General features: G+C 37.3%; 1 protein-coding gene across 1 annotated transcript in view; it reads right to left on the bottom strand.

The window, feature by feature from the left end:
- The window catches only part of LOC145663738 (uncharacterized), an 80,103-nt gene that overhangs the window by 56,927 nt on the left and 728 nt on the right, over nucleotides 1-22,448 (bottom strand). The window lies entirely within an intron of this gene.

The following is a 22,448-nucleotide window of genomic DNA, read 5'->3' as shown; positions in this document are numbered from 1 at the left end:
TATAGACCCAACAAAAGGACAATCAGTGTACCAATCAAAAAACTATTTACAGGAGGATAAAGTGCACACCCAAAAAAATAACATGTGAAATTTCAAAACATATGGGAGACATCCAGCTCTACTGAGGGGATTTTCCCCTCATCCTAGCTGATAATTCGCACTGAGGACAATGTAAATAATTAAAAACTGAAAGTAACTTTAGAACTAACCTGTTATTGAGATGACTGAACTTGTTTCCGGGACGCCAACTCCTCGATTCTTGGTCAAATCTAGAGTGTGCAAGAATCAGAGCTGATTCTGGATTCAAGCAATTTATGTGCTTCGTTTTATTGATGTTAATGCAGAGAAACCCTGTTCACACAAATATATGGAAAATAAATGGAAGAACTTGTGAACTAGCATTGATCATTCAATAAATTCTCCAACTATGATCATTCAATAAATATTGGAAATATGCTTATTTTAGGATTATGTACCCCCAGAAACATCTTCGCGTACCCCCGGTTGAATAGCACTGCTCTAACTATAGAAAAAATGTTTATGTAACGACAACTCGAGGTGTCTTTTAAACTGCAGGTTTGACATTTGTTGGACATAATTTGGCAATTTATTATATAGTTTTATTTCTATGTGGAGTAATGAATTTTAAGTTTTTGTTAAACGGAAATTTTCTATATGAATATGATTAGTTATGTAAGTGTTGTATTGGTGTAGGTACGAATTGAGTTGGAAGTTTCGTTTATTCATATGGGTGTTGTTTCGAGAACGTATATACACGGCAATGATAATATTTTTAGTTTCTGAAACAGTGGTCTACTTTGTGTATGAAACGGAACTGATAGCATTATTCGCAACACTTTCTTCTGCATTGTAAATACTTTTGTCACATCGCAGGTATTGCCCCAGAAAATGATTCAGTACGATAGAATTGACTGGATCAAACCGAAATAAGTTGCTTTTAATGTTTCCGTAGTTAGAATCTTACTAAGTTTAGGTATAAGGTAGACTCTCGCGCTTAGTTTCCTCAACAAATCATTCACATGTTCATCCCATGTTAACTTAGAATCTATTTTTAATCCTAAAAATTTATGTTTTAGAAACCCGCATGAATTCTCCGTCTATATGTATTTGATTATATTTAGAGAGTTCAGCTTTTCTTAGTTAAAATTTATTATTGTTGTTTTCGCTGTATTTAAGTTGAGTTCAAGGGCGCCGATCCTGGGAGGGCGAGCCCCCCAAAGCTCATGTGCCCCCCCAGTGTATTTATGAATATACAATATTTGGCATAATTTGAATGCAATTTGTCTTAATATACACATATATATACCTTCTGCGTCTGAGTGCCCCACCCCCGAAATTTATAGAGAAATTGCCGGCCTTGGTGGAGTTGGTATACTTTCACCCATTATGTAAGTTTATCTGTCGTGTTCTTAAATATATATTCCTTGGAGCAAGATTTATTTGGGATTTTAACTAAAATGTTTGTGTCATCAGCAAAAAGGACGCTTTTGTTGGGAACTATATAATCGGGAAGATCGTTAGTATCCGTATTATATATATTGGCTGATGCCATATGCTAATTATAGTAATGCGGACTATACTGCAAAATTACTGTTATGATATTGCTCGAGGATTTTTTTTAGTAAACCGTAAAATATACTGTAGCGGAAAGTCCATTTAAAATGATTTTTCAGAGGAAAATAAATAACGATTATTTTTTTAATTGATATTATCAATTTATTAATACTTTTACTTCTGGGCTTATATAGCAAATGCCAGGTGCCTGTCAGTTTAGTTAATTTTCAAAAGGATGTGTATATATTAGTAGAAAAAAGGTAGGCATGTGAGATACATGGGCAAATAAATCTTTAAGCATTGTATTTTAATATCAATACTAGCTGAACCTGCGCTCTCTATACAGCGCATCACTCACAAATGAGCATGAATCTCCTTGTCATTCCTCATATCTGTACATGTCCTTTTACAGACACAAGTGAAAGACGTCTTGATATAAATCGGTAAGGGGTGCCATAAAGGTGAGGTTTTTCCATTATCTCGCACCGTTTGCAAGATTGAGCCTACTTCCGGTTGGAGTTTCTAAATTATATATAATCAGAATTTTCTTTCTTCTTGCATGCAGTATGTAATAAGAAAATACATTGCATACATAATTAATTGTAATGTCAGTGATATATGGTGTTCATTTGGCAAAACACTCCAAACAATAAAGATTCATCTGAGACTGAAGAAATAGTTATCCTTCGTTTTTCACTACCATTTGGCCATGAAAAGACGCCTGGGAGATATACAACCCTAGTATAAATTGTGTTGTGTTGGGATGTATAACTCATAGGATATTATGCTTTACCTCTTTTTTTTTTAATTTCAACACTTTCAGCGTACCCCTAAAAATGTAATAAAGAAATAACTATCATGTTTTTTTTTTTTTAAATATTCAATTAGAACTGGACAATCTACACAAAGTTTGGAATCGGCCAGCAAAACTGAAAGATTCTAGCACTTGGGGTTTTCGAGATCTCACTGTCGAAAAGATTGGAGACAAACATATAAACTTTTCTTTGGAGACAAACATATAAACTTAGCATTTTATTATATAGATTAATAAAATATAGTTACGTTATATAATATACTACTAGTAAGGCTCATAATTCTCTAATACCTACACTATTTCAACAAATCTAAAGATACACAACAAAACAAAAATGATATTAACAAAACTCAATTTTAAGAAAGGCCAATGCTCACATCGTTACTACCACTTCACCAAGTTATTTCAACAATAAAGGTCCAAATGTCACAGAACAAATAACTTTAGTTCTGATCTCCATCAAAACATAATTGTTAATTCATTCATTATAAGAGTTTGATATTGCGGTTAACAAAGACCTAATACTGCCGGTTTGGCACAGAGCCGAGATTGAACAATGTAGAAATAACACGCGGCGGTGTTGAAGAACTAGATAAAGCAACGAGAAAATAGGTTCAGAGCTATGATATTCTTTTCAATATATATAATCTTTGTTGTTAATAACACCACAGTTAATATGGTGGACACAAGCAAGGTTACCAAATTTCATGAAAATGAAAAGAACACACTTAATTTCAATTATTTATTTGTAATTAAGACAGGATGATTTAATAATAGAATGAATATCGTCAAATGCAAATGCGTTGTTCTATCGCAAACTTAGTAATGTTAGTTTTACTTTTTCCTTTCTTTCTTTTTTTAAGAAATGAAACTGCAGTCAATGACAAATATCCTTACACACTGTCCGTATAAGCACCAATATCAATATCATTTTGAATAGCCATTTTCTTCTTGTTTTTAATTGTTGTTCTATCAAAATAGTGAGTACAGAAATTAGGAATTAGATCTAAGGCCATTTAGCATCTAAGGCCATTTAGCCCGTCACGTTTGAGGAATGACGTCCCTCGGCGAGCACACAACCCGGGGAAAAGGAAGGAAGGAAGCGGCCTTGGACCTATAAGTTAGGTACCACCCCGGCATTTGCCTGGTGTGAATGAGGAAAACCCAGGAAAACCTCATTCAGGGTGGCTGGCCTGAAAAAGCGTTTTACACTTTCTCGACCGAGTGTCCTCACCGGGAAGTACAGAAATTATTGCAATAGGTCAGACAAAGAAGTTTCGCGGCTAGAGCTACGAATTCACTCCCGGGGCCATAGATCTCATCACCCTCAATGCAGATTTTCAGTATTTAAGCATACAGCTTTCCCACCTCCAATGTATAGAAATTCCTCTGAAATATTCTGAAATAATCACTGGTGTACTGTATATAGCATTAAAAGTTAATTATGACGAACGGAGTAGTGAAATAATGAGCCATACCTTAAATGGGGCTAATATTTGAACGAACGATCAATTATTATTATTATTATTATTATTATTATTATTATTATTATTATTATTATTATTATTATTATTATTATTATTATTTAGCTTTGCGTTTTCTATTTATAATATATATTTCTCAAGTAATATCAATAATACTGTTGCTTGAAGGAATTTTAAAAGAAAATGTCAAGGATGTTTGGGAATAATGGTTCATAATACAGCAAAAACTCTCAATCTCTCTGCATGAAAAGTATCCTTAGGCCGAGAAATTTCTCTCTGAACATGGTAACACTGCACTCAATACTAACAATGTGGAGCTGAACAATAAAACCAGTGACGTTATACAATGTCATCAGCAGTATCAACCTCAAAGGGGCGTCATTTGAGGAAAGCGGTGGGCCAATTGCTCCCCCCCATTTGTTCGAAAACCCATACATTTGAATAAATCGTATACTAATATCCTAGTAAAAAAAAAAAAGGAAATCTTTTATGTCGGTAGACAAACTTGACCTCACCCCCTCCCATGTCAAACTGGAAATGACGCTACTGCAATAAGACCACTAGTTCCTGAAACACGTGACTGATTTTGCTTGGCGAGGCTGCGGTGGCTCAGTGGTAGAGCGTTCACCCCTGGTGCTAGGGGTCCCGGGTTCGATCCCAGCCCCCGCCAAGTGAACTTTGTGGTGGACAAACACCGTGTGCGTGGATTTTCTCGGCGTTTTCCCGTTTCCTCCCACTTTCTTCATTCCACCATTTCATTCATTACTCATCATCACCGTCTCCTTTAGCCTAACCGGCATAACCGTGGGACGTAAAACTCAAAGATTTCATTTCTTGATTTTGCTTGACACTTGCGCTAGGTCACTTAGCATCTTACTTGTAATAAACAACTTTGAGTTGATTATTTTTCTTTTTAAACCCGGACATAATTCTATATATTTAAAAAAAAAAACTCTCGAGCGCATTTTCCGGGAAGATAAAAATAGAACCTCTCTGGGCAAGAAGACGTTAAGTCAACGGAAGCCACTGACGTATCAATATTGACTATATTTTTTCTCGCTGATTAGCGAAACCTTTCACTTCCAAGAACGATTAATTAGTATAAGTATCTCAGTGTTCGTAGATTTGCTGAAGAAAATCTCCCTCAACTGACTAAAAATTTTCCCTTTTCTTATCAAATTTTCACTAATTTCTGGAGCGTCCAATTCTTATGACAGAAGTTATTTAATAAGATTAATTTAGCTATATTCAAGAAAGTGCTAAGCACATTTTTATTTTGTTTATTTTCTTTTTTGCTTTTATTTATTTTTTTTTTTTTTTTTTTTAGAAAAAATCCTTAGCTTTACCTTTTAAAAAAAAGATATGTGCGAATATACTCAGCCAACAATTGGTGCAATTATGCTACTTTGAACACACATAGCACAAACTGTTGCTATTGTTTGGTTTATTTCTGAACAACAAAGAACAATTTAAGCAGTTATATTAGTCAATCAGTCAGCCCGAAAATTTCCCTGGATTTTCACGTTTTATCGAAAAATTCCCTTTTTCCTCTTTTGCTAAATTTACCTACAAATTTCCCTAGATTATAGAAATTTCCCTCGAACTATGAACACTGCTTTGGAACCGAAGATCATGCGTTGAAGGACCCTGCTGCACCAACATTTATGCAAACTACTAGTTTTAAATCGGCAAATTGCCTGAATAATATTTAACATCTGACAACGCAGGTAGCAACATCTATTAGCATAAATGTTTATTATTAGAATTAGCGTGTCAGACAGACCAATATATTTCCCATTTATTATTAAGATTGAACTTTAAACATTAAAAAGAAAGATTTCATTATTCAAAATGTTTAATATTGTTTATGATCATTGTTAATTTATAAATTCCTTTCTTGAAAAATCAACAATCGAATAGTTGCTAAGTATTAAATTTCTTTTATTTGTGCGGTATGGTTAAACGCAGTTTGTACAGGTACAGTAAGTATCCCCACTTTTTTTTCTAGTAGCGTTGAGGTTAAAAACGTTACTAGGAATAACCAAAAGGCCATTTACAAGAACTAGCACGAATGTTGAATCAATATGCTAGTTTGTTAACTTGGCTATTAAGATTACTTAGGGGCAACAAAGGGAAGGGGAACAGCGCCCTGAAATAAATCCCTCTATGAAAAGGAAGCTTCGACGGCTGTTTACCTTAATGGTATCTTCCTCGGGTTCCTTTCCCCTTTGTAATTTGCAGGCCATGGGCACTGAGGACCTTTATACAATCAATTGGCATCTTCTCAGGCCCGGCAAATTCCCGAAAGATTCCTATATAGTTAATCAATGTAAGAAAAAAGTAATTCTAAACGCTGTTCCTTGAATTATATAGTTATCTTTACATAGTGCAAAAATATAAGGGAAAAACATTTTTAAAAAGTATAGTCTATAGTTGCATAATAATAATAATAATAATAATAATAATAATAATAATAATAATAATAATAATAATAATAATAATAATAATAATAATAATACACTTTTAAGTCAAAACTTGCAGCAAAGTAGCTAAATTTTGTTTACAGCATTATGACTCGTTGTCATCTTCATGCGCTGCCAACATTTGCGTACTTCAGTTAGTATAATTATAATATTTAATTATTAACATACATTCTATTACGTCACTAAATGATTTTGTTTAATTAAATTTATGTCGTCCAGCAACTTCTATTCTTAATACACTCAGTGTATATTTATAAGACGAAAAATCAATTTCTTCAGTTTCAACCAAGACGACGTCACCCAACTTTATGTCCTTAGCATGCCCTTTCTCTCGTTGTCGCTGCACTAATAGTCCCAAATATTCAGTCCTGAATCTGTCTCTAAATCTCTTCTTCAGGTCTTGTAGTTTTCTGTACTTCTTTGTTAACTGAAAACTTCCAATGTCATCCAAATCTGGCACACCTGTTTCCCGATTATCTTGAAGAAACATGGCAGGTGTTAACGGCTGTAAATCATCATCATCTTCAGATAAGTAGGTCAAAGGTCGGGAATTCAAAACTGCTTCACAGTCACATAGTAAGGTCATCAGTTCCTGATAGTTCAACGATGCCCTCCCCAGCGTTTTCTTTAACAAGGATTTCAATGTTCGTATAATACGCTCCCACCAGCCACCCCACCAGGCCGCACTAGGTGGTATAAATTTCCACTGAATTCTCTTGATTGAGGACTCAACAGCTATTTCCTCCCACTTGATAGTGTGGAATAGATTACTAGTCCCCACAAAATTGGTCCCGTTATCACTGTAGATGATTTTAGGTCTTCCTCTTCTCGCTACGAATCTTCGTAGGGCCAACAAAAATTCATAAGTTGACCAATTCAAGATGAACAGCCCTATATACTGCACATGTAAACAACACTATCCAAGCCTTCGTGCCATCCTGCAAAATTAATGGTCCAGTTAAGTCCACTCCAGTGATTTCAAAAACTGAGGCATCTCTTACTCGATCTTCAGGTAAAGCAATTGGATTTATGGACATTTTCTTCGCATCATGTCTTCTACACCTAACACACTTGCGGATAACAGAACGCACCGTCTTTATTGAGCGTAGAATCCAAAATCTTTCCCTCTGTTTGTTCAATAGAATCTGTGTTCCAGCGTGTAACATTTCCAAGTGTTCTTGCATTATCAACATATGCACCAACTTGTGGTCCGGTGGCAAAATAATAGGATATCTAAAATATTCATCATCATCTCTCCTTGATATCTTTGTTTTCACCCGTAGCAAACCATCACTGTCTTAAAAAGTAACCAGAGTCTTCAATCTTGTATCATTTGAACTGAAAGATTCCTTTTGAACAATGCGTAGTAACAGCCTTTCTGCATTTGCTAATTCACCACTTGTTAACTCTCCTGAATATTTGTCCCCAGGATTCAAGCGACAGTTCTCTACGAACCTACAAATCCAAGTAACCATTCGCAAGACCTTCTCGTACGTTGAGAAATATCGTAGGTACCATTTCGTCTCGCACTTCACCAACATTGAAACCGAAGTTTTCTTCATTTCACTGCTAACTTCAAATTCGTTCACTGTTGCATCCTTCACTGGCCAATCGGATTCTTCCATTTTCAACCAACCTGGACCCTCCCACCATCTGGAATTCAACAAAGTAGTAGCATCACAGCCTCTGCTTGGAAGATCTGCTGGGTTGAATTCACCAGGGATGTGTCTCCAACACAAGATGTCAGATATCGATCTTTTTCTTGAACTCGGTTTGCAACGAACACGCCCCAAGGTTCATCTCGTTTGATCCAACTCACAGCAGTAGCTGAATCCGTCCAATAACAAACAGGAATGTCCAATTCCAAACTATCAATAACTGTTCGAGCAAGTCGTGCACCGATACAACATGCCATTAGCTCGAGTCGTGGTATTGTAACCTTCTTCAGTGGTGCAACTCTAGATTTACTCGCTAGTAACTGAACTTCAACCTTTCCAGCACTTTCACTTCTTAAAAATATTACACACGCATAAGCGTATTGACTAGCGTCACAAAAAAACATGCAAACTCCACGACTTTCTACACGGATCAATCGTGAAGCGCCTGGGAACTTTTATCTCCTGTAACACTGTGATGTTTTTAGACCACTTCCGGAACTTCCGCGCAGTGTCTTCTGGAACTACCTCATCCCAACTAGCTTTCGCGTTATAACTTTCTTGTATTAGTAGTTTAGGGATTAGTGTCATAGGTGACAAGAATCCAATCGGATCAAAAATCTTGTGCGCCGCAGAAAGAATGGACCTTCTGGTAACGGTCTCTTTAGTTTCGTCGAAACAGTGTAGATCACAGCTCAAAACATCTTTGCACTTCTCCCAAGCTACGCCTAGTACCGGAATACTCTTTTCTTCCTGACTTTCTGCTTGTAAAACTGTATGCTCCCATCCTCGCAGGTCAAACTTTGCTTCAGCTAACAACTTAGTAGAATGTTCGATGAAGATACCCAGTTCTGCCTCACTACTAACGGAAGTTACACAATTATCTACGTAAAACGACTGCTTCAGTCTGTCCGCAATTTCCTTATACATCGGAGGGGCATTGGTTAAAAGGTGGTTCAACACAGCTCCCAGGAGAAATGGACTACAATTCAAACCGAACACAACCCGATTGTGTCTGTATAATTTCTGTTTCTTGTTGGAGAAGTCCTCCCACCATAGGAATCTTAAAAAATCACGATCTCTTTCGTTTACCACTATTTGCAAAAAAGCTTTCTTTATGTCGGAGACAACCCCCATCTTTTTCTCTCTAAATCTCAATAATAAAGCTGGTATAAGTTCGACTAGATTTGGGCCTTTTTCCAAACAATCATTTAATGAAGGCGCACCTTTCACTTTACAAGAAGCATCAAACATTGGTCTGATTTTAGTTGTCGAATTCTCCTTAAACACAGCATGATGTGGTAAATAGTAACCTGGAGCCAAAACTTCATCTTTATGCACCTCTTCTATAATACCGTCCCTTTCCCATTCTTGAAAGACTGCATCGTACTCTTCATACTTCCTGTGTTGAACTAATTTCTCCGACACCCTCAGACATCTCTCTTCCGCAATGCTTAAATTATTAGGAAGCGATTGATGATATTCATTCCACGGCAAACTCACTTCGTACCTCCGTTCTTCATTGATCCTCACGGTTTTCTCGAAGTGCTCGATAACTTGCTGTTCCCGTTCTTTACGTGTTACACTCTGCAACGGGTCTGTGATTCCTAATGTATCTAACCTCCACAGATCAGCTATGGTTACGTTCTGTGTCAACAGTGAAGTAACGCACATTGCTGACACCCCTTGGTAGTCTTCCTTGTGGGCAGGGATTTTCCCCATCACGACCCACCCTAGCTTCGTTTCCACAGCAACAAGACCAGAACCTAGTTTATGCACATTATTAGTTAACAATTGTCCGGCCATATCAGCTCCAATAAGTAGTTCAATTTCACTATCATCTCCACCAAAGTCTGTTAACCAGATCTTCTTCGCTTTTATTTCCTTTAACCACGGACCCCTTTTTAGACTTTGAATATTGTTGCAAATGATCGGTCTCTCCAACAAGTTCCACAGACGGCACCCACACAGATTTCATAACGTTTGTGCTTTTCTTTGTTTGAATGAATACCCCCAAACAGTATATGTACTAATGTTTCCTCCCCTTGTGGAACAAGACCAATTTCACGCGCGGTTCTTTCTAAAATATACGAACGCTGTGATCCCATGTCAATCAACGCCCTTACCTCACGTACTGTTCCATTTACCAGTACGCTAACCTTAATCGTCTGTAATAGGTACTGTTCGCTAGAATTTTGATTTGTTAAGGTACATGTGGCAGATTCTTTACCATCCCCAATTTTCTTATTACTTTGTACCGATAATTTATTGCACATAATCGCGAAATGTTTCCCCTTGCACTTGAAACATTTAATGTTCAATTCACACTCGCGCGCGTAGTGTTTTGGCTTGAAACACGAAAAACAACGTTCGTTCTTTATCAACAACTTTTTCTTTTCTTCCAGTGTTAAGTCTCGCGCTTTCACACAATTTTGTTCCGCATGTATTTCTTCACAGAACGGGCACCTTTTTCTGACCGGTACTTCTTGTTATGGCTGGAAAACAGGTTGTTTGCAGTTGGAAATTTGTTTTCTATAGAACTCTTTTTACTTCTAACCGTACTACCACTGCCTGCTAGCTTAAACCCTGCTTGTGCCAATCTGATCCTTTCCTCACCTTCCACTTCATTTCTTAAAAACACCAACAACTGGTTCATTTTCTCACTGTAAAAATTGGATCCATTTTCATTTGCATTGTCACTTCCGGTGTGTCTTAACCAAACACGTAACACATCCTTTGGTAAACACGACTCTACCAAAGGAAACAGCATCGCTGCGCACTTATCACTAGTCACTCCTATTGTTTCTAAGGACCGCAGGTGTGATTCCAGTTTATCATATAACGAAAATAACGCCGAACTTCCACTGTCCTTTTGCGCCGACACGTTCTGGATAACTAGTCCGAGTAACTCGCGCACGTAGTACTCCGTTAAAAGTTCTTCCCTTCCGAACCGTGTTTTTAAACTTTCAATCAGTTTATCATAGTTTTCACCGGTAGGCGGGTAACTGGCTACAACATCCCAGGCCCTTGTACCTGTTACGATTGCCTGACGAAGGTATTGAAACTTGTCCTCTTTTTCTAACTCTTCGTCGTCATGTATACGTTTAAACTGGCTCCAAAAACTTAGCCATTCATTAATTTCACCACCAAAACTCTTTAGTTCTAACTTTGGCAACTTCAGCTTTCTGCGTCCTGCAGTAGAACCTGCCTGACTACCACTATTACTGCTTTTGTCCGTTTCGCGCCTTAGAAATTTGTCGTATTTCACGCGCACTTCATCCACTTTAGTTCGGTACTCTTCTATTGACCTGTATTCTACTTCGTACCGGATATCACAGTCCGCACCTGTATCACAAAGAATTTCACCTAAAATCTTTTCATCGAAAGTGGAAAGTTCGGTAAACAACCTTTCTAATTTCGTAACGTTTAGTTGTAGTGTTTCTTCATCTGGATCGTCCTTTTCAAACTCACCGATTAATAGTTCACAAGTTCTAATTAATGAAGCTCTTACAGGTTTCCTTCCAATAATTAACTTGTTCATTGTATCCATTATTTGCAACTAATTCGAACAAACTAAAACTGGACTATTGTGCTCTCACAAACTACAAGTCACTGCTCCACGCTGTGGCGCCAGAAATGTTACGACTGAATACGTACTCAATATCTTCATAAACACTATACTACTGTGAGAGCACTCTATTCCACTTCAATAAGATTCACATATGTTCTGTATGGTTTTATTTCCCAATTAACTTCGAACAACAGAACTTTACAACCAACTGTAAACTAAAACTACATCCCTTTCAGATATATTTTAGTCCTTAACAAAACTACAGGCATCTTTTCTTTGTCCTCCTGTCTCAAGAAAAAAAAACTCATCATCCAAAATCACCATCCTTTCTTCTTTCTTTCCGTCTTCTCAGAGGATTCTACAGATAGAGAGGCACTATACACAAGTTAGAAAGACCTGTCCTTTCTGGCTAAAAAAAAAGCGTTAACGGCCCTTATTAAAGCCATGCCCCGCCCTCCAAAGAAGACACCCATAAGAAGAGCTGATGCAGCAGAAGCTGACAACCAAAGAAGAAGATGTGATACTCATCCAGACGATTCCAAGGACAGCAAGATGGAAACATTGATCTCCTCAGGGAAGAACCGGAAGATGTCGATGCTTTCATGCAAGTATTTCCCGTGTACATCAAACATGCAGACGAGGACGTGACTGCTGTTATCATCCAGGTGATGAAACCAGGCGATTTCTATGCCGTGGAAGAAGGGGAACGAGTTAAGGTGTTCTTCAAATCAGAAGCAGCAAGGGAGATCTTTCTTAAGATCTTCCGCCCAAAACACTTTCGTTCAAGTGCTTTATTCCTAAGGAGACACAACCCAGAAGAAGTACATCAACTAGAGGAAGAGCACCAGCACTCCGGACCTTATGAGGACCACAGGCGCCAAGGACCAGACCCACACGAAGAAAACAGTCTTTGCCCATGAAGAGAAAACTGAAATTTCACCAATCGATGCGGGAACTGTGGAACAAAAACTAGATGTTAACTTTCAGGTTGTACAAAGAAGGCACAAAAAGAAGAAAAACACTGGTGAGAAGCCATCAAGTAAAGAAACTGGCATCAATCCCACACAGGAGAGAGCCAAACTCACACAGGAGAGATCCAAACACAGATAGGTAGAAACCAAGCACACACAGGTGAAAACCTAAAATTCCGGCTCCTACCAGGACCAAAGCAAACGTACAGCTGCCAACCAGAAAACATCAACCAACCAATCAGAAGTCAGTATTGGATCACATAACTGCCAACAGGGAAAGCAATCAGAAACCAGAACCCCTTCAAGCAATCAGCCTCCAACCAACTCAGAAATAACCGGAATTTCCTGATAAAACTCATGGATTTTAATACAACTTTTTTCAACTATAACTTTAATCACCCTCAAAGTACCCTCCTTCTAATGCACTTGTCCAAACATTCATTCCATTGTTGGAAGCACCTTCCAAATTCGGCGTCTTCGATACGTGTTAGCGCCGTTGTGACATTACGTTTGAGTTCGTCGACATCGTCAAAACCCTTGACTTTCAAATTGTTTTTCATCCGACGGAACAAGAAGTTCGCGGAGGACAATCTGGCGAATAGGGCACGTGGATCGCATGTAACTGCGTCCTTCATTGCACGACAGGCTTCCACGCGATGATCCCTTTGCTTTTGGTGGGAAGTCTGGGCATAAACTTATCAGCCACTCGTTGCATTCCATTGTTGTGCAAAATACGCTAAATAGAGCTCCAGGATAACCCGAATAAATCTTAGTTAATCGATTGTTCTGCGTCAATCTTCTCTGTTGAGATCATGGATTTTGGTGATGTTGTCCTTGGTTCACGTACTTGAAGGACGATCGGAAGGGGTTGATTTTCAATGGTCATTTTCCCCTTTTAATCAGAGCAAACCATTCGTACATTTCCGTTTTACTGAGAGCGTGTTCCTCGTAATCTATTTCCACCGATTACTTCTTTCCTTGTAAAATAACAAAACTTTACAGCCACGAGTTCTTTGTAAGAATCTGCCATTTCTTCGTGTCACAAGTGCACTACAGACACAAACACACAGAACTGCCAGAGAAACTACACGCTTCGTTGTCGGTTGACGTCACTTGGCATACTGACTCAGGAGAAGTCCTTCCACGGGGCCCAGTGGAATAACCTCGTACTATAATTACGATATCACAGGAGTAAGATTCCGATTATTTTCTTTATTCTCCCTGCCCCTCGTATAAAGCATGTACAGAAATCGTATTAATTTCATGGATTACTATTTCAATTGATACATTCTCAGAAAAAAAGTATCAGGTTCAAGCGTTATCAGTGATTAATTAAATTGTGATTTTTTATTTTCTTTACAAGACGATAATTACAAGTAATTAAACTCTCATTTCTAAAATATAAAATGTACAAGAACGAAAATAATTACTAGTACTGATGATTCTACAGTGTTAATCAAAAGAACATCCTATCATTTTCATCTCAGAATGAAAACAGATATATGGACTAGTATATGTGTTGATAATGTTAATGTTAAAGTGAAATATAATGTTTGTGTGACAAGTTAGTACTCTACTTTTTTGCATCCAACTTTAAAGCCTGTGTTTGTAGTGCCCCTATTTTTATTCAGTACCACAGAGCTATTTTGGTATTTTAGTTACTTACTAGCTTAACCTGTGCTCTCTACACAGCGCATTATTCACATATGAGCATGAATCTACTTGTCATTCCCCACACCTATACATGTCTCTTTACAGGAAGAAGTGAAACACGTCTTGATAAAAATCGGAAAGAGCTATCATAAGGGATAGATGTTTTTCGATTACCGATATTTTTTCAATATATCACACCGTTTGCAAGATTGAGCGTACTTCTGGCTGGAGTTACTTATTCATGTATGATCAGTGTTTTCTTTCTTCTTGCATGCAGTACGTAATAAGCAAATACATTACATACACAATTAATTATAATGCCAGTGATAAATGGCGTTCATTGGCAAAACACTCCAAACAATAAAGATTCATTTTAGTCTGGAGAAATGGTTATCCTCCGTTTTTCAATATTATTTGCCATGAAACAAAAATCTGAGAGATGTACAACCCTTGTATACACCTATATGTTGTTGGAATGCATAACTCGTAGGATATGATGATTTTTTAAAATTTCAACACTTCCAGTGTACCTTTAAAAAATGTAATAAAGAAATAACGGCTATGTTCTTTTAAAATATTCAATTAGAACTGGACAATATACCAAAAAAAAAAAAAAAAATAGAATCGACCAATGAAAACGGCACGTTTCTAGCACTTGTGGTTTTCGAGATCTCATTGTTGAAAGGACTGGAGACAAACATATAAAGTTTTCTTTGGAGACAAACATAAGCCTAGCATTTTAATATATAGATAACTTTTATTGGTATTGTTGGGTGGAATTGCTACAATATTACAGAGCTCGCCCGTTTGCATTAATAAGTTACCCCGAGTTTTGCTTGGACTTAGGATCGAAAATCCTGAAAAATTTGGTCAATTAAATTAAAAACTAGCTAATTTATTAATAGTATATTAATTTAATCGTTAAGCTTTCAACGGATTTATTAAAGCCTGTATATATCGTAGGTATCATCATCATCATAGGTATTCATTGTTGGGAGGTCACTTTGCCGCAACTGAAAAACTTCCAGTCCTTTTTTGTCTTAACGTTTTTGCGTAATTTCCATATTTCAACCCCATACGCTATAATACTCCATACAAACCATTTTGTGAGTCCTTTTCTCGACTTTTTATTCAAGGACCCACAAAATAGAATTTTCTTCCTCCTAAATGCTTCTTTCCCCACCCCTATGCTTGCTTTTATTTCACGTTCGTACTTCATATCATTGCTAATAACTACCTACGTATCGAAAACTAGTCACCTGTTCTGTTTGCTTCCCTCCCACTTCTATATTTGACACCGATTGCTTTATTTCAATCATCATGGTTTTTGGCTTTCTGACGTTTTTTTTTCTATCCCATATTCTTCACAGCCCTTTCTTATATACCATAAGTCTGGTATAAGTCTGGTATGGATTCATTATAATTGTAGTTATCATTGATATATGTGTCCAGTGGCGTAACTAAAGGCTTGGGGGCCTCCTCGCAGACAGCGTGGAGGGGGGGCCCTTCTCTAGGTCACAATTCACAATTTGGGGCTCCCTTATGGCTTGAGGCCCGCCCCGCAATGCGGGGTCTGCTGGGCCCTTATTTACGCCCCTGTATGTGTCTTGATGATGTTTAGTACGTGTTGTTGAATAACAATAAATAATTCTTCTTGGATTTGAAATGCTATGATGATTTGCAGAATAAAATTCCGTAATTTTTGAACGAAAACTTTTCAAGAAGTATCTAGGTGTTATCAGGGCCGGTCCTAGGCAATTTGTCGCCCTGTGCAATAGCATCATATGCCGCCCCCTCTCCTTTTTCCAGAAAGAACAAATCTTAAAAGCCACAAATTTAAGTATGCTGCCCTATCATGAACAACGTAGAAGAGGAAAATGCACTCGCACTCAGAAAGTACTAAATACTACACTGAGAAAAAAAATTGTAGGTGGCTTACTTAAAAAGGCAGGTTACATGCGTAATTCCTGTAGTTTTTGGACTTAACGTACAGCAGACGTATAACTGAAAACGCATGTTTTATAATACTTTCCGTGTAAGTGTTAGATCTATACGTACTTTCCGTATGAAACAATATAGGCGGCCAGGATCTCACAAACAAATGGACGTATATAGCATATAGCTGAGGAGTGTAACATAAGTATATGCATGTAATATACGAAAAACTGTTAGATGTCAGTCATCCTGCAACGGCATAATGTAACATCTCAAGGCAATACGTATGAAGCATATGGATAACATATGCTCCATACTGATTTCTGTAGTAAGCAAGAGGATTCCGTATATTTGTACAATTTACCGTTGTCCGCAGAACGGATTTTTCTCAGTGTACAAACACGATCTCGTTGTGTGTGATTTTCTTTAAATAATAATCTATTATGTTAGTGAAAGATAAAACAAACACATCTGTAGAGGAAAGGAGGTAATCATTTTTATAGAATTCAATTCGATCTTCAATCTCAGTATATCAGTTTACAATCCCACTACAACTAGCGCTTTTATGTTTATTTTTTATTTGCTTCTACATCTGATAAAAGATTTTTTAAAATTGTTTTCACCTTCAAGGAACTTGTCTGTAACAAAAACAAGATTAGTTTTCATATAGGAACTGTGATAACTAACTAAATGGAATAGGCGTTCCCTACTGTTCGAGAATTGAGTCTTTTTGTATTTGACAACAATCAAGCAATTCATGCTGGGATTTGTTTGACCATTTGCTTTAGTGACCTTAAACTAATGCGACCTAAATATGATTTATAAATGTAGTATTCAAATATTATGTCAACTTAGTAAATTTAACTACCATCATCATGAAGTCTGTTTCCAACAGGAAATATTTATTTTAAATTATATAGTTACAACAGATTTTACCACACCATGCAAATGCACGTGTTGCACATAATGTCGACAGCGTCACAAAGTGTCATATCTCAAAATTTCAAAATTTGAGATATTTTACTATGTAGTTGCATACACTGACTTCTACAATTTCACAAAACGACACATCTGTAATACGCGTTGTTTTGACGGTAGTGATGACGTGACTGTGTTGTATCTTTTTCACGAACAGCCGTATCTTGAGTTACGGTTTGTGAGCAAAAAAATCTTTCGCAACTGGACAGATCGTCACAAAGTGTCGTATCTCAAAAAAAATCGAAAATTGAGATATTTTACTATGTGGTTGCATACACTGACTTCTACAATTTCCCAAAACGACACATCTGTAATGTGCGTTGTTTTGACGGTGGTGATGACGTCACTGTGTCGTATCTTAAGATGAAGCATATAAACCATTTTCACAAACAGTCGTATCTTGAGTTACGACAGTTTGTGAGCAACAAATCATTTGCAACTGGACAGATACGCCTATATTCAAATCAATTTGTTTATATATACAAAGTGGCCCAAAAGTAGGTATACAGTCCCGTACTGATAGACTCATTGCTTTTTATATAATTTCTTATTGTTATCCACTTATCATTATCTTTTATCATTTGTTCCTAATGTACTTTTACTTATATCTTAAGCTCGGAACAGCCGAAGCAAATAAACTTATAAGCTAGAATGTTATACTTAATCAATGCGGGGCTGTATACATATATATTTACACGGCATGGGGCGTCCTCAGGTTGCGGATCGACATGACATGACATTTTTGAGTTTTACGTCCCACGGTTACGCCGGTTAGGCTAAAGGAGACAGTGATTATGTGAAATGAATGAAATATTGGAATGAAGAAAGTGGGAAGAAACGGGAGAACTCCGAGGAAACCCACGCATACGCTGTTTGTCCACCACAAAGTTCACTTGGCGGAAACAGGGTTGGAACCCGGGACCCTATGCACCAGAGGTGACCGCTCTACCACTGAGTCACCGCGGCCCCAAGTTGCGGATCGAGGAGAAGACCTTTAGATATAGAGGTTAGCTGCTAAGATACAGAATAAGCAGTCACGGACAGACAAGGAGTGGCCCTCCAGCTTGGGGGTTTGGGTGAGGCTAACAACCTCATCCTGTAATAAAAAAGACACTTTTTCAGAAACAATCACAGAAGCCTCAGACCAAGACTGATAGCTTGGCGCGAACTCAGCAAAAGAAAATGGACCTGAGATTTGGAACATGGAATATTAGAATTCTTTATAGGGCAGGCGCGTTAAAATCCGTAACGAATGAGTTAGAGAAATACAGGATGGACCTAGTAGGAGTTCAGGTTGGTTGCTATGATGGGGTATGCGGTGCAAGCACGTAAGAACATCAGAGAAATTTCTCTTCGATTCTTTGAATCTCGGCATGGACAAAATGAAGGAGATTCAGTCCACAGTGCTATAAGCACATCTATTAAGCACTGTGGCATTAATTTTGTACCCTCGCAACTTGAACCGATTGTTTAACTGGCAAGGAAAAGGAGCCCATATACCGTTCATTGTGTTGACAGAAGCGATGTATGAGACTAGATCTCTGTCCCAATGTCTTTGTATTCTGTCAGTTAGACGTGACGAAAATTGAAATCCAATCAATTGTACGGAAATGCGCGAAGTGAAAGTGAACAAAAACTATCCAAACTGCATTCAGTTTAAGACAAGTCATTTTTAGGACACTCACAGAACTATTTCCCTGAAAAGAACGCAGATTGAATCCACCAGATGGAAGTTCCTACTTTGCAGACTTGTCAAAAATTATCGCTCCAGAGAGTACGAGGATTCGTTATCATTGTGTCCGGGCCCAACTCCAATCATTCAAAACCCTGAACATGTTCAATTTTACAGAAACTTACTACATTAGCCATCCTTGTCAAGTGCAATATCAAAGCATGCAATTTGAAATTACTTTGCAAGATTTTATATTCTGGCAATGACAACATGATAGCATTATTTTATGTTATGGTTAGTACGCTCGTATTGTGTTTCTTGTGTGTTCTTAGAAATTTCGTTTTACCCTAGAGAATCTAAGGAAGCATTTGTTAAATTATTCTGTGTAATAAACACGAAGGTTTTCAATAAAAGTGCAATATACTCCGATTGTTTATCTATTAATGTAGTTCTCAGTATAAAAAATATGCGTCGTATCTTTCATACAAGAGAGGATTACCATCGTCACAAACTGTCGTATCTTTTTCCCGCCAAATTTTCCACAAGGTTTTACAGGCAAATTCCATAAAACTATCTACACTGATTTCTTATGATGTAAATTATAACTTGGTAAATTTTCACTCCTTTCGGTAAAATAGATTTTGAGTTATGGGTGTTCAAAGTTGTGTGAAAACCTAAAAATCGCTCTCCTGAAAAGTTGAGAAAACTGAGATACGACAGTTTGTGACGCTGTCGACGAATGTCTAAATTCAAAGCAACTTGTTTTTGTTTATATATTTATTTTTTAACCTATGGAAGGGTCGCAGTTTGTCGGTAAAGTTCAAAGATGTTTTTCAAAGCTTTCTTACATTGTTATTAATAGTCAGGCTCAAGAGTGATACGTATTGTTTTAGCAGGCTAACGCGTAGAAAACTACGTCTTTTTTGTTGCACTTACTTCATTTGAGTGTTGTAATGCACATGGTAAAGATGCAAAACTTATCTTGCTACTATGGAAGGTGTTAAAAACATAGACGTTTTGGTTCAATGACAAGAAGGTACAAAGAATATTGTGTCCAGTACAGATATACATTTTTCGGGTACTGAATTACAGCAGGGTACTGAAGTAAAAATGTACTGGAAACCTGACGGCAAATGGTTTACAGGAAGTGTTCTTGCTGTTGAAGACGAAGCGCTGGATATATCATTTGATAGTGACGTTCCTTTGTCCGAAATACAACAACAAATGAATACCAATAGAGATAATATCGACTCATATTCATGTGATGATCTCAGTGTTTCAGACGAAGACCCAACCTATGTCCAACCATCTTGTGAGGTCTTAGGCTGCAAGAAGGAAGTGTTTAGTGCCTGTGTAAAGTGCATGTGTCTAGTATGTTGGGAACACTTTCAAGATAATGTAAATTGCAGGTGTCTACTATGTTGGGAACACTTTCAAGATAATGTAAATTGCAGGTGTCTAGTATGTTGGGGACACTTTCAAGATAATGTAAATTGCAGGTGTCTAGTATGTTGGGAACACTTTCAAGATAATGTAAATTGCAGGTGTCTAGTATGTTGGGAACACTTTCAAGATAATGTAAATTGCAGAAACAATCACCAATTATTTAGAAAGTCAAGAAAGAAATCTACTGACACTATGTGTGAGCCGAAAGACATAATAGAGGAGTGTATAGAAGATTCGCCAGAGGTTTCTTTGAAGGATCTGTCCAATACCAGTGCTCATCACTCATCTTCACAATCAAGGCAAACTGTGACCACAGACAATGAACACAAGAACCCCAAAGATTACGACACGGAACGTTCACCTCGTGAAGCCTTGTTCATTAGTTCAAAAAGGAGTAACGAATTCAAGGAAGCTAAACTTCTAAGAAATGAATGTCTCCAATCTCTGAGTCCTACAACTAAGAAGATTGTACACCAGCGGCAACTAGGAACTCGATATAATGATGAGGTGTGTAAAAAGTTTGGCCATTTAATTTCTGATTAACATCGAAACCGCATAATTGTCGACTACTACAACACATCAAACTTTCATGCACAACGAGAGTTTATTGCTAGATTTGTCACAGTTTCGGACACAAAACAAAACCTACGAATTCTCTCGTCCAGCTAAAACGTTTCAATATTTTCTTTCGTGATCCAGTGATGAAAAAGTGAAAGTTTGTAAAACTCTCTTTCTAAACACTTTGAACATATCAGAAAGAGTCGTTATAACAACTGTTCAGAAATTATCGGACTCTGGTGTTCTGGTGAAAGAGAAGAGAGGAGATTGTTATCCAAGTTTGAAATTCAAGGATGAGGCCAGAAAAATGTCTGCTCGTGCTCACATAGAAAGGTTTCCAAGAGTTGAATCACACTATTGTCGAAGCTAATCCACCAAAGTATATCTGCATTCGGATTTGACTATCACTGCAATGTATATACAATATGTATCTGGAAGAAACTCCCAAATCTACAACTGCGAGCTTCACAACTTACCGTAAGGAATTCAAGAAATTGAACCTGAAATTTCATCGTCCGAAAAAAAAAAGACTTGTGCACTCTTTGTGTTATGTACAAAGATGGTGATGAAACAGTTAAGTCTAGCTAGAAGAGAAGATGAAGATTCATATTAGTGAAAAGGATCAAGTTAGGTTAATAAAAGATTACATAAAATGTATTGTAATCACCAGCAAAACACTGAAGTGCATTGTATTTGATTTACAGCAGGTAATCTATTTGCCGAAGTATCAAGAGAAAGCGTTGTTTTATGAAAGACGTCTTGCAAATTACAATTTTACCCTTTATGATATTGGTTCCAAGGACTGTAATTGCTATTTGTGGCATGAAGCAATTGTCATGAGACAAGCAAATGAAATTTCGTCTTGTCTTTTTTATGTCATTATCTAAGTATGATAGATGTGGTTATGAAACAATAGCCATATTTACAGATAGCTGCAGTGGGCAAAACAGAAATTCAATAAGGATTGCTATGATGTGGTATGCGGTGCAAACAAGTAAGAATATCAGAGAAATTTCTCTCCGATTCCTTGAATCTCGGCATGGACAAAATGAGAGAGTTTCAGTCCATAGTGCTACCGTATTGAGCACTGTGACAGTATTTTTGTACCTTCGCAAACTTGAACCGATTGTTAAACTGGCAAGGAAAAATAATCCATATACCGTTCATTGTGTTGACAGAAGCGATTTACGAGACTTTATATCTCTGTCCCAATGCCTTCGTATTCTGTCAGTTAAACGTGACGAAAATGGAGATCGAATCAACTGGACGGAAATGCGCGAAGTGAAATTGCACAAAGAATCTCCAAACTGCATTTAGTTTAAGATAAGTCACTTGGAGGACAAAACTACTTCCCGGAGAAGAACGCAGATTGAATCCACCAAGATAGAAATTCCTACTTTGCAGACTTACCAAAAATTATCTCCAGAGAAATACGAGGACTTGTTATCATTGTGTCTGGACCCAACTCCAATCATTCGAAACCCTGAACATGTTCAATTTTACAGAGATTTATCACATTAGCCATCTCTGCCAAGTGCGATATCAAAGCATGCAATTTGTAATTACTTTGCAAGATTTTATATTCTGGCAATGACAACTTGATAGCATTATTTTATGTTATGGTTAGTACGCTCTTAATGTTGTGTTTCTTGT

The sequence above is a fragment of the Thermobia domestica genome, chromosome 11, assembly GCF_964235325.1.
Source record: "Thermobia domestica chromosome 11, izTheDome1.hap1.1, whole genome shotgun sequence".
Classification (NCBI taxonomy): Eukaryota; Metazoa; Arthropoda; class Insecta; order Zygentoma; family Lepismatidae; genus Thermobia; species Thermobia domestica.
This window is presented reverse-complemented; position numbering and strand designations above follow the sequence as displayed.